General features: G+C 46.7%; 1 long non-coding RNA gene across 1 annotated transcript; it reads left to right on the top strand.

Moving 5' to 3' along the window:
• The first annotated feature begins 10,144 nt into the window (after positions 1-10,144).
• LOC105948523 lies at positions 10,145-12,570 on the top strand. Its single transcript, XR_001171947.3, has 2 exons — positions 10,145-10,426; positions 11,759-12,570. It is a non-coding gene; the product is annotated as an uncharacterized LOC105948523 (long non-coding RNA).
• Positions 12,571-12,785: the final 215 nt, after the last annotated feature.

Here is a 12,785-nt window from a genome sequence, read left to right as displayed (position 1 = left end):
TATGAGATCTTTGTGTTTTTTATAGCAATAATATTTATACAGGATATGTGGCTGATTAATTCTGGCAGTTAGCCAGTTACTGGTGTAGCCCTGTTCCGCCACTGTGGGAAGTCCTGTACTGGTTCCCATTATGGCGCTACAGGAGTCCTGCGTCTCTGCTATATGGGGGGTAAAACAGTAAGTTAGATGCCCCCACTCAGGGCAAGGTCAGATTATGCTGTAATACCCCCCCACTCAGGGCAAGGTCAGACTATGCTGTAATACCCCCCCACTCAGGGCAAGGGCAGACTATGCTGTAATACCCCCCCACTCAGGGCAAGGGCAGACTATGCTGTAATACCCCCCCACTCAGGGCAAGGGCAGACTATGCTGTAATACCCCCCCACTCAGGGCAAGGGCAGACTATGCTGTAATACCCCCCCACTCAGGGCAAGGGCAGACTATGCTGTAATACCCCCCCACTCAGGGCAAGGGCAGACTATGCTGTAATACCCCCCCACTCAGGGCAAGGGCAGACTATGCTGTAATACCCCCCCACTCAGGGCAAGGGCAGACTATGCTGTAATACCCCTCCACTCAGGGCAAGGGCAGACTATGCTGTAATACCCCCTCACTCAGGGCAAGGGCAGACTATGCTGTAATACCCCCCCCACTCAGGGCAAGGGCAGACTATGCTGTAATACCCCCCCACTCAGGGCAAGGGCAGACTATGCTGTAATACCCCCCCACTCAGGGCAAGGGCAGACTATGCTGTAATACCCCCCCTGGGAACCTCACTGAGCCAAACTGACAGCCCTCAGAAACGGCTGTGACGTTTATTTACAGGTAAATTATAAACTATATATAGTTACATAGACACGTAGGGTCGAAAAATGTTTAAAGGTCAAAATGTAAATTTTATGATGAAGTCATTATTATGAGATTATGGGGCATTTGCTAATGTTTTATTTTTTTTCATGATTCTTTTTTTTTTGCACAAAAATACAATTTTGTCTTGAACAAAATATGATTTTTTTCACCATTTATTATGCATTAAATTGCAATTCAAAAAAAAAAAAAACAATATGCTGCCATCTAGAAGCTGTTGAGATCATGTAGAAGTCAGTGGCAGGCGTCCTTTTTAAAAAATGGAAGATCTTTCTTTGCTTCTTGGTTTCAGAGGTTTTCAGGGTTGTTTGACTCTTGCATTTGTGCGACAATGCGAAAAAGAGTCTAGTCGTGGTTTCAAAAAACTCTAAAACCACAAACATTCAAATGTTGATCAATCTGCCCCTAAAAATCAGAATTTTGACGTTTTAAAGACATATTTATGATATTAAATGACAGAATTTTGAGGTTTTAGTCATAATTATAAAATTGATTAAAAGTCAAAGTCGTAATCATGCAGGTGTAATAGGAAGGGCTCTCATTCATACCTTAATGTGAGAGCTCAAAACTGAAGTTTGGATAATGAGAAGGAGACTCCTGGAGGATTTAGCCAAAGGGAGACATGGCAACAAAAGAGAAGGAGACAGCCCATTGGTGGAAGGCAGTGTGGCGGGAGTATCTAGGGCAGTGGTTCTCAACCTTCCTAATGCCGCGACCCTTTAACACATTTCCTCATGTTGTGGTGACCCCCACAAAATTTTGTTGGCCACGCCCACTTTGTGGCCACGCCCCAGTTGCCACACCCCATTTGTAAAATAGTACCCACGATGGCACAATAGACAGCACCCCCATACACAGTGCCTCATTTGCCCCAATAAACAGTACCCCCCCATAGACCATGCCCTCAATTGCCCCACAGACAGTAGCCCCCATAGAAAGTACCCTCCATACACAATGCCCCCATACACAGTGCCCCCAATACACAGTAGCCCTCCTTACACAGTGCCCCCCATACACAGTGCCCCCCATACACAAAGCCCCCCCATACACAGTAGCCCTCCTTACAGTATCCCCCCATACAGTGCCCCCCATACACAGTACCCCCCCCCATACACAGAGCCCCCCAATTGCCCCCATAGAGAGTACCTGCAACCGACCGCTCCGGCACCGTCTGTTCTTGGGCTCCTGCTTCTTGTACGGCGGCGACAGGACCTTTTATAAGGTTGCGCCCGTGCGTACGTGTGACGTCACATGTACGCACGGGCGCAACCTTATAAAAGGAACTGTCGCCGCCGTACAAGAAGCAGGAGCCCAAGAACAGACGGTGCGGTAGCGGTCGGCTGCAGCCAGCGCGTCCCGCTGGCCTGGATTGTTTAATCCGGGACAGCGGGACGTGCTGTAAAAACCGGGACTGTCGCGACCCCTGAGAAAGGGTCATTCGACCCCCAGGTTGAGAACCGCTGATCTAGGGCAACCAAGGAAGGGGCGGGAAGAAGAGCTGCAACGGAGCTGGTAGACTGAGGAGACAGTGGGATCTACGGAGAACTAGGAGACCTGGAACCCCACAGCACTTTACCTGATGGAGCAGTCATTGGAGAGGCTCATCAAGCAGCTGAGAGCAAAAGCGGAATTGCGGGGTGATGACTGGCTCCACTCTGGCTGATCCTGGTAGAGGCGTCACCACAGCAGCGGGAGCGGCGGAGGGCCAGGCCTCCCGAGCGGCTCAGCCCCAAGTTAACTGCACGGCGAAAGGGAAGGAGACACACCACCAGCTCATCCCCAGCACCAGCCTGCACTAACAGAGGCCGGAAGGGGACCGGGGACAGGTACAGCCACCGTGAGCTGAGCAGAGCAAGTGGCGGTGCGGCTGCAACCCGCGCTCCACGAAAACAAAATGGCGCATATTCACAAGGCGCAAGCAAGGAAGGTGCAAGTTGGGGCCCCTCTGACGCGCACCAAGTGCCAGAACTGTATGGGAACAAGCGGTTACCCCAGCAGGGGATTTGGAACTCCCCAGTACCAGCGGCGCGCAGGGCTCAAGCAGGAGACAGGGTGTGAGTAGCGGTTCTGGCAGGATGAGCAGGAGCAGGGTGAGGATCCTCAGCAGCGACAGCAGCTCTGGAGAGGAGCCCCCAGCACCAGCAGCGAGCAGGGAACAGACTGTGGAAAGGAGCCAGCATGGGATTTCAGCAGCGGCAGCCAGCAGCTCTGCGCCTGGCCAGCCTATGGGTGAGTTTTCATGCAGAGGCAGCAGCACACATGTATCAAAGTCACAAACACTAGCAGGGGGAGTCAGTTCAAATTTTTTTGGAGGTTTGGGAAGGTCACGCAGGTACAGGAGGGGAATTGTCCAAGCAGCCTTCAGTGCATCCTGCGGTTGTTTGGGGTGGGGGTAAATCCAATGCTACAGTCAGTTCTGGGCTACTGGTGGAGGCTCCAATAGCAGCAAGGCCCCAGGCAACAGCGGGGCCTGGCCCAGTGGGTCAAGTCAGTCACAAGAGGTGGAAGGGGGTGGTTTGAGGGGCCATTAGGTGCTCACCTTAAAAAAAGAGTTGGAAGAGAAGATTTGGAAAGGGGAATATGTGGAGATATTTTCACTCCTCCCACTGGAACGCTTTAACTTAGACAGGTCTGGAAAGCTAGAGGAGAGTAAGAAAGAGGAGGAAGAAAAAAGACGTTACCGTCTTATTCCTAGGACCTTTTTCAACTGGTTACAAGCTTTTGTAATTCTGGCCAGTGTTACTGGGGAGAAATCACCCAGGAATTATAGGACCTTTGGCGGGACTGCTTGGCTTCATTATGACGAACAGTTCCGCCAAAGGAAGGCAGTGAGACCCTCCATCCAGTGGGACCACAGGGATGTGGGTTTGTAGTTAAAACTATTGTGCCCGAGTCGCCCGCAGCCTCCCTTTCCAGGGGGGCCGGTGGGAGCTCACAGTCTAACCCACCAGCAGGGCAGAACAAGAAGGGCTGTTGTTGGGGTTTTAATAAGGGATCTTGTAAATTCGGGAGCACCTGCCATTTTAAGCACGAGTGCTCGGGCTGCGGAGGGGCACACCCCTTCACCAGATGTTTCAAAAAGGGAAAAGCAGGCCAAAAAGGAGGGGATACTAGCGGAAAAGGGGATGACTCCAGTGAGCGTGGCCGCAATGGGGCCCTACTTAAGGGAATATAAAGATCGAACAACAGCAAAGCTGTTTGAGGAGGGGTTTTCTCAGGGTTTCCACATCCCATTTAAAGAATTATCTGAAAGTTCCTGGTGCAAAAATTTGAAATCGGCATATGAACACCCAGATGTGGTAGATACCAAAATTCAAAAGAAGTTTGAAGCAGGCCGGATGGCGGGTCCTTTTACGGACTCCCCGTTGCCTGTTTTACGGATCTCCCCTTTGGGAGTTGTCCCGAAAAAGGAACAAGGGAAATACAGACTCATTCATCATCTGTCTTACCCAAAGGGGGGATCCGTAAAGATGATATAGACAAAGAGGTGTGCAGGGTAACTTATGCCTCATTTGACATGGCAGCGGAGCTCTTGAGAGCAGCAGGGCAGGGGGTCTTGATGGCCAAGACTGACACAGAGTCGGCTTTTCGGCTACTACCGATTCAACCATCTTGCTTCCATCTTTTGGGTTGTCAGTGGCGGGATAAGATTTACATTGATAAATGCCTCCCAATGGGTTGTCCGATATCTTGTGCCCTTTTTGAATCTTTCAGTACTTTCTTAGAGTGGGTGGTGAGGACAGAGGCGGGGTTTAATTCTTCAATACATTACCTGGATGATTTTTTATTTATTGGCCCTGGGGGATCAATACAGTGCCAGATCCTGCTGAGCACTATGCAAAGGGTGACCAAGAAATTTGGAGTCCCATTGGCACCAGAGAAGACGGAAGGCCTAACCACGGTAATAAAGTTTTTGGGTATTGAACTCGATTCAGAACTCATGGAGTTCAGGTTGCCACAAAACAAGATTTGTACTTTAAGGGCCCAGCTACAGCAGGCCAGGTTGGCAAAGAAATTAACCCTTAGAGCAATCCAATCAATCCTGGGGAGGTTAAATTTTGCCTGCCGGGTCCTACCAATGGGGAGGATTTTCTCACGAAGGTTGGCCCAATTGACAGCTGGGGTCTGGCAGCCACACCACTTTGTGAGACTAGGCAAGGAGGTCAAGTAAGACCTTGCGGTGTGGTCCTCCTTCTTGAGCCAATATAATGGCAGGTCGCTGTGGCAGACAATTTTGAATTGCAACTGTTTACAGATGCCGCAGGAGGTGGGCTATGGGGCTTATTTGCAGTGCCAGTGGAGCGCTGAGAAGTGGTCTCCGGAATGGGAGGAGATGGGGCTCACCAAGAACTTAACATTCTTGGAGCTCTTCCCGTTATTAGTAGTATACGAAGAATATAATTATTCGTCAGGCATTAAAAGGGTACCGCAGAGGAAAGGTATTTAGGGATCAGAGAAAACCAGTTACGTTCAACTTGCTTCAGCGGTTGAGTAAGGAGCTGGAGAACACGTTATTCAGTTTTTGAAGTTGCTTTGTTCCGTTTAGCGTACAGTTTAGCCTTCTTTGGGGCATTCCGGGTGGGCGAGCTGGTGGCACCGAGCAAGGCAGCAGCGGGGGGTTTGTCACGTGAGGATCTTACAGTGGCGGACGGGCGGCTGCACATTGTTTTACGGAAGTCAAAAACAGATCAGGAGGGCAAGGGAAAGAACATAGTCTTGCACGGGATGGAGGGACACCAGTTATGCCCTATCACGCTTTCTGAGCAATAATCAGCCATGCGGCCAAAGCAAAACGGTCCCCTATTGGTACACGAGAATGGCACGTTCCTGCCCAGGTATCAATTTTGCTCAGTTTTGAGGAAGATGTTAGTGAATCTGGGCATGGCTGCAAGCAAGTATGGGTCCCACTCATTTAGAATTGGGGCAGCCACAGAAGCAGCAAGGTGGGGCCTAGGCGAGAAGGCAATCAAGCAGGTTGGGAGATGGGCTTCAAAAAGATTTTTGCACATACGTGAGGGTGGACAAGGTGGCGTGTTGAGGCATTCTTTAGTTAAGGGCAAGGCTCAGGAGGTGGGCTAACTTGCCGTAGTCGGCCTGTGTTATGTTTTTCTTTCAGGCAACCAGCGGGCATTGGTATGGATATTGGGACATTCTTATGTATACCACGTGGCCATAAGGGCGGCTGTTCGCCACAAGGGGAGGCAATTGGGGCTGGAGACGTCCACGGCGGTGGTAAGATGGCTGGGTGTCCGGAGGATGGTTTGGAGAAGTTTTTTATTGAAATTTGCGGAAAATGTCATGGTGCTGGGGGAGTGCTTCAATATTTTGGTTTTACATTTGGGTGGCAATGATTTGGGCAGTGCACCTATGAAGGTATTGATAAAGGATGTCAAGTGTGATTTACTCCGCCTTTGGGGGGTTTTCCCCAACATGATTATAGCATGGTCGACCATGCTTTCCAGGCTCCACTGGAGGAATGCTAGGTCAATGGCTGCAATTGAAAGGGTGAGAATAAAAGTCAACCGGGCGAGTTAGTAGTACGGAAAAAGGGGTTTGTAATCACTCATCGGGATTTCGAAATTGACAAGGCAGCATAGTTTGGACCTGATTGGACCCGAATGAGATAGGGTATGACATGTTGAATTTTGGAAAGAGGGGGTTCAGTTGGTGGTGTCTTGGTGGAGGAGCAGAAAAGTTTAAGGGGTCCAACTTTTCTGTGGGTAGCGATGGCTCATGAGAACAGCAGGTCCTAAGTTGGGATTGGGCGGAGGTGTTGGTAAGTAAAAGGTGCTGTCGGACATAACAGTTTTGATGCCATGGGCAAAACAGACTGTGCAAAGTAAAAAATGTTTTCAATATAGTTAGTTGGGCAACAATGTCAACTTTCTTCGACTGAAAAAATAATAAGTAACATAACTGCTATGGTGGCTCTGTTACCCAAGGGCTTCTGATCTGGTAACTCAAGTTCCCTGCATCTGTTCTACATCCAATGTAACTTCTAGGGTTTTTAGCCCTTTGTTGAGTGTTTACAGAAAACGGATCTTTATGGAAAGAGTGCGCTACATGTGCTTAACTTGACTTGTGAGTTCAAGCAGGTACAGGTATGGGACCTGTTATCCAGAATCCTCGGGGTCTGGGGTTTTCTGGATAAGGAATCTTTCCATAATCTGGACCTCTGTACCTTAAATCTGCTAAAAAATCATTTAAACATTAAATAAATCCAATAGGATTGTTTTGCCTCCAGCACGGATTAATTATATCTTAGTTGGGATCGAGGTACTGTTTTATTATTACAGAGAAAAGGGAATCATTTAACCATGAAATAAACCCAATAGGGCTGTTCTGCCCCAATAAGGGGTAATTATATCTTAGTTGGGATCAAGTACAGGTACTGTTTTATTATTACAGAGAAAAAAGAAATCATTTTAAAAAACTAGAAAGGGAAGTTTGAGAACAAACTTCATGTTGGGTTGAAAAACATGAAGTCACTGAATGGGCTCTGCCCACTTTCTCTAACCTTGGACCTTGGTTATACAGTAAAAACCACTGTGCAAAGTTTTGGGACCCTGGTCTTAATAGTGTCTGCATGGCAGCAACTTAAATTTCCCCACTGAAAGTCAACGACATCTGATTGGCGGTAGTGGCGGTGGTAACTCCACCCCCTTTTTCTAACCTGGAACTGCAGTTACCCAGTGACTAATTCTGCGAAGTTTAGGGGCCCTAGGATTAATAGTTAAAGACGGCACCAATTAAAATTTAAACCAATAAAAGTCAATAGGTGAATTGTGATTGGTGGTTCCGCCCACTTTTTCTAACCTTGAGTCAAAGTCACCCAGTGACAAACAGTGGGCACCCTGGCATAAATAGTTTGAGAATGACAGCATTTTAAATTTAAACCAATAAAATTCAATGGATGAAATCTGATTGGCTGTTAGTGGCCCAACCCACTTTTCCTATTTTTGAACTGCAGTCCCCCAGTGACCAACTTTGCAAATTTTGGGGACTCAGGCATTCATTGTGAGACTGACAGCATTTTACACTTCACCATTGAAAGTAAATAGGTGAAATGTTATTGGCTGTTGGTGGCTCCGCCCACTTTTTTCTAACTTTGAATGGAAAATACCCAGTGACTAACTCTGGAAACTTTAACAACCCTGGAATTAATATTTAAATAACAGCATCAGTTTAAATATAAACCAATGAAATCTAATGGGTGGAAATGGATTGGCTGTTGGTGGCTCCTCCCACTTGTTTGGGAACCCTGACATAAATAGTGTGAGCAAAGCAACATTTTAAATATAAACCAAAACAATTCAATAGGTGAAGTCTGATTGGCTGTTGGTGGCTCCACCCACTTTTTAAAACCTACAAATGCAGTTCCCTAGTAACCCTGGTGTTAATACTGTGAGAATGGCAGCAGGTTGAATTTCCCATTGAAAATCAATAGGTAAAATCTGATTGGCTGTTGTTGGCTCCACCCACTTTTTCTAACTCTGAACCGCAGTTACCAGGTGACTAGCTCTGCAAAGTTTGAAGACCTTAGTATTAATATTAAAAGAATAGCCGCAGTTTAAATTTAAACATATGAAGTCTATAGGTGAAATCTAATTGGTTGTTGTTGGCCCCACCCACTTTTCTCAACTTGGAACATAGTCACCCAGTGACAAACTGTGCAAAGTTTGGGGACCCTGACATTAAACATGTGAAAATGTCAGCAGTTAAAATTTCCCCACTGAAAACAATGAAAGAAATGTGATTGGCTTTTGGCGGCCCCGCCCACTTTTTCTAACCTTATGTACAAAGTCCCGCAGTGACTGACTGTGCAAAGTTTGCAAACTCTGGCATCAAACCAATAAAATTCAATAGGTGAAATCTGATTGGCTGTTGGTGGCCCCGCCCACTTTTTCAAAACTAAAACTGTAGTACTCTAGCGACCAACTGGGGACCCTGGTGTTAATACTGTGAGAATGGCAGCAGGTTGAATTTCCCCATTTAGAGTCAATAGGTAAAATCTGATTGGCTGTTGGTGGCTCCACCCACTTACAAAAATACAAAAAACCTTAAATGCGTAGTCACCCAGTGTCTGACTATGCAAAGTTTGGGAAGCCTGGCAACAAACCAATAAAAATCAGTAGGTGAAATCTGATTGGTTGTTGGTGGCTCCGCCCACTTTTCAAAACTAAAATTGCAGTCCCCTAGTGACCAACTGTGAAAAGTTTGGGGACCCTGGGGTTAATACTGTGAGAATGGCAGCAGGTTGCATTTCCCCATTGAAAGTCAATAGATAAACTCTGATTGGCTGTTGGTGGCTCCGCCCACTTTTTCTTACCTTGAACCACAGTTACCTGGTGCCTAACTCTGAAAAGTTTGGGGACCCCGGTGTTATTACTGTGAGACTGGCAGCAGGTTGGATTTCTGCCAAGTCAATAGGTAAAATCTGATTGGCTGTTCACATCTCCGCCCACTTTTGGGCATCCAACAATCATCATATTTTCATTCAGGCTGAGCCCATGACTATGTGATTCAAGTTTGGGGAGTGTCGCCTCAAAGCTGTAAGATTGGCAGCAGTTTCAATTTCCCCATTAAAGTCAATGATTAAAATTTGATTGGCTGTTGTTGGCCCCTCCCACATTGGGGTCATCAACAAATGTTGCTGCTTCATTCGGGGTGACCCCATTATTATGTTATTCACGTTTGGGGGGTGTAGCTTTAAAGCTTTGAGTGTGGCAGCAGTTTGAAAATCTTCCCTGTCAAAGTCAATGGGAAAATTGGGGGGTTCGGAGCGGCGCCACAAAAAGACGGGGGGCCGGATCGCTTAGAAAAGCACAAGCAACCTGCTCCACTATAGGGTGAAGATGTGTGGGGAGTTTGGGTGTTGTACCCCTAAAACTGTAGGAGGAGTAGCGTTTAGAAAATGGGGGGCGCTAAGAAGAAGAAGAAGAAGCAGAAGAAGCAGAAGAATAAGCCAAAATGGAAGAACAGTCTGTGGGGTTTTCAACCCAACATAATTAGAATTATTTGCTAATAATGGAGTCTATGGGAGATGGCCTTTCCGTAATTCGGAACTTTCTGGATAACGGGTTTCCGGATAAGGGATCCCATAACTGTACTGAGATTAACTGGCCCCCTGCCATAGGCGGATGGTCATTAAGCCTAAACCTCCCCAAACTGGTCTGATATAATTTTTTTTAATTTAAACTAAGAAAAGAAAAAAATGGGATGAGAAAAATCCCTCTGCTGTGTTACTTTGCTGGTTCCTATCTCTGGAGGGGGAAGGAGCAGGCGGGGCCATTATCTCCTGTTTTCTGATTCCTTTCTCCTTTGGCTGGGTGATGAACTTTGAACCTCCCTTCAGCCAATACCTGCATGGTTATACCGGGACAAAACCAGCAGCATGGAAGGCTGCAGCCATTTTACTGCAGGAGTGTGCAATCAAAGGGAAGGAGCAAAACTCACAGTTATAGAAACTGTTATGGGTTAGAGAAGAGATGAAAAAGGGCAGTTAAAGTGAGGAGAGAGCAATTCGGATCAGGGAGAATATGGAGCAACGGAATAGACTGTAAGTAGGGAATTCCATATTGTATGTGCAACTATATATATATATTTATATGATTGTGGGTAATGATAGCGGCTGCTTGTGTAGCTACTACTGCTCATGTGTGAGGTGCAGCCCTGACAGCTTTATACTTGTACTTTAATTATAATGTGATGGCTCAGTGCCCTCTAACTGGCAGGGGAAAAGCAGCAGCGATGGCAGTTTGTTATCATTGCAGTGTGTGTGGCTTTCCCTCCTGCACACTGGCACCGCTGTAGCCCCACATACATATTGTTATGGGCTGGCACTACTTGGGCTTCCACTGCCCCACACTGTATATAATGTGCCTGGTCTGCTTGTGCTTATGTACTGTATCTGTACCCTTGTTATGGGCTAAGGGGGCCCAGCCTGAAGGCCAGTTAGGGGGGGATTTGGGGTGAGTGCTTATTTGTGCCCTGGGTACCCCTGGAACTATAGCAGGGTGACTGTTACCCCAATGTTTCTATATATCTGTAACCTTGTTATGGGCTAAGGGGGCCCAGCCTGAAGGCCAGTTAGGGGGAGATTTGGGGTGAGTGCTTATTTGTGCCCTGGGTACCCCTGGAACTATAGCAGGGTGACTGTTACCCCAATGTTTCTATATATCTGTAACCTTGTTATGGGCTAAGGGGGCCCAGTCTGAAGGCCAGTTAAGGGGGGATTTGGGGTGAGTGCTTATTTGTGCCCTGGGTACCCCTGGAATTATAGCAGGGTGATTGTTACCCCAATGTTTCTATATATCTGTAACCTTGTTATGGGCTAAGGGGGCCCAGCCTGAAGGCCAGTTAGGGGGGGATTTAGGGTGAGTGCTTATTTGTGCCCTGGGTACCCCTGGAACTATAGCAGGGTGACTGTTACCCCAATGTTTCTATATATCTGTAACCTTGTTATGGGCTAAGGGGGCCCAGCCTGAAGGCCAGTTAGGGGGGGATTTGGGGTGAGTGCTTATTTGTGCCCTGGGTACCCCTGGAACTATAGCAGGGTGACTGTTACCCCAATGTTTCTATATATCTGTAACCTTGTTATGGGCTAAGGGGGCCCAGCCTGAAGGCCAGTTAGGGGGGATTTGGGGTGAGTGGGTATTTGTGCCCTGGGTACCCCTGGAACTATAGCAGGGTGACTGTTACCCCAATGTTTCTATATATCTGTAACCTTGTTATGAGCTAAGGGGGCCCAGCCTGAAGGCCAGTTAGGGGGGGATTTGGGGGTGAGTGCTTATTTGTGCCCTGGGTACCCCTGGAACTATAGCAGGGTGACTGTTACCCCAATGTTTCTATATATCTTCACACTTTTCTTCTTGTCTAAACTATCTTACAGACGACAATCACATTATCCAACAAAATGGCACAAGAGGAAAATAGAACACATCACAGAAGTGCACGTATCCGAGCCTACAGAGAGAGGCAGAACTCTGATTACAAAATTCTATTCCTGCCGCAAAACATCCAGCAGCAGAGATCTCCTGCTTTAGGGCCTACTTTCTTAAGAAGCACAGAAAACAAAATTGTAGTTATTTTGTTCATAGCCATTGGGCTAATATGCACTGCAATATGGCAGAAAAACAATTCTCAAGCATTTACTGACAACCAGTAATCTAACCAACTGCGAGGAGGCGCTGGAGCTAATAAGCAAGTTGGCAATGGATACAATGAATGACATTCAGAGGCAACATCAGGACATTAAACTTGCTGTGGTTCTGTGTGAACCTGCATTTAAAGACTGACCAGTCAGGCACAACTTTTTTTTTTTTTGTAACTTATATTTCTTATTGAAATTAAAAGTGTTGATCATACAGCAAATGGAATTAGAAAATAAACACATATGTTGCAACATGAAATTTCAGTTTTCGCTGAACAATTATTATATTTGCTGTGAAGGACGTGCATAAGGATGTGGCTCATTTAAAGGAAGAATTCGCTAATATAAAAGCAGAGGTATCAAAGGGTTCAATCAATCCTTTCAGCTTAGCCAATATAACTAAGAGGGTTTTTTTTAATTTAGACAGTTTTATGTAAGTATTTCTAGGCATTAGAGCCTGTATGTTTCAGGACTGACCAGTCACACATAATTTTTATTACTTTCTTTTGTTGTTCAATGTTGAAAAATAAATATTTTTTTGGTTAAAACTTAATGAGATCTTTGTGTTTTTAACAGGAGGAAATGAAAGGGGTGAGCAGAGGGGGATTTGGCACCAATTTACTAAAACAGCCTGTTGCTACAGACCTGGGGCACACAATGGGGCCAGGGCAGCACACAAAGGGGCGAGGGCCCCAGAGAGGGCACAGTCACAGAGCGGTGTCACAGGTGGAGGGGGGTTCAGTTGCATGTTCTAGGTTTAAGGGAG

This window comes from Xenopus tropicalis, chromosome 5 (assembly GCF_000004195.4).
Source record: "Xenopus tropicalis strain Nigerian chromosome 5, UCB_Xtro_10.0, whole genome shotgun sequence".
Taxonomy (NCBI): Eukaryota; Metazoa; Chordata; class Amphibia; order Anura; family Pipidae; genus Xenopus; species Xenopus tropicalis.
This window is presented reverse-complemented; position numbering and strand designations above follow the sequence as displayed.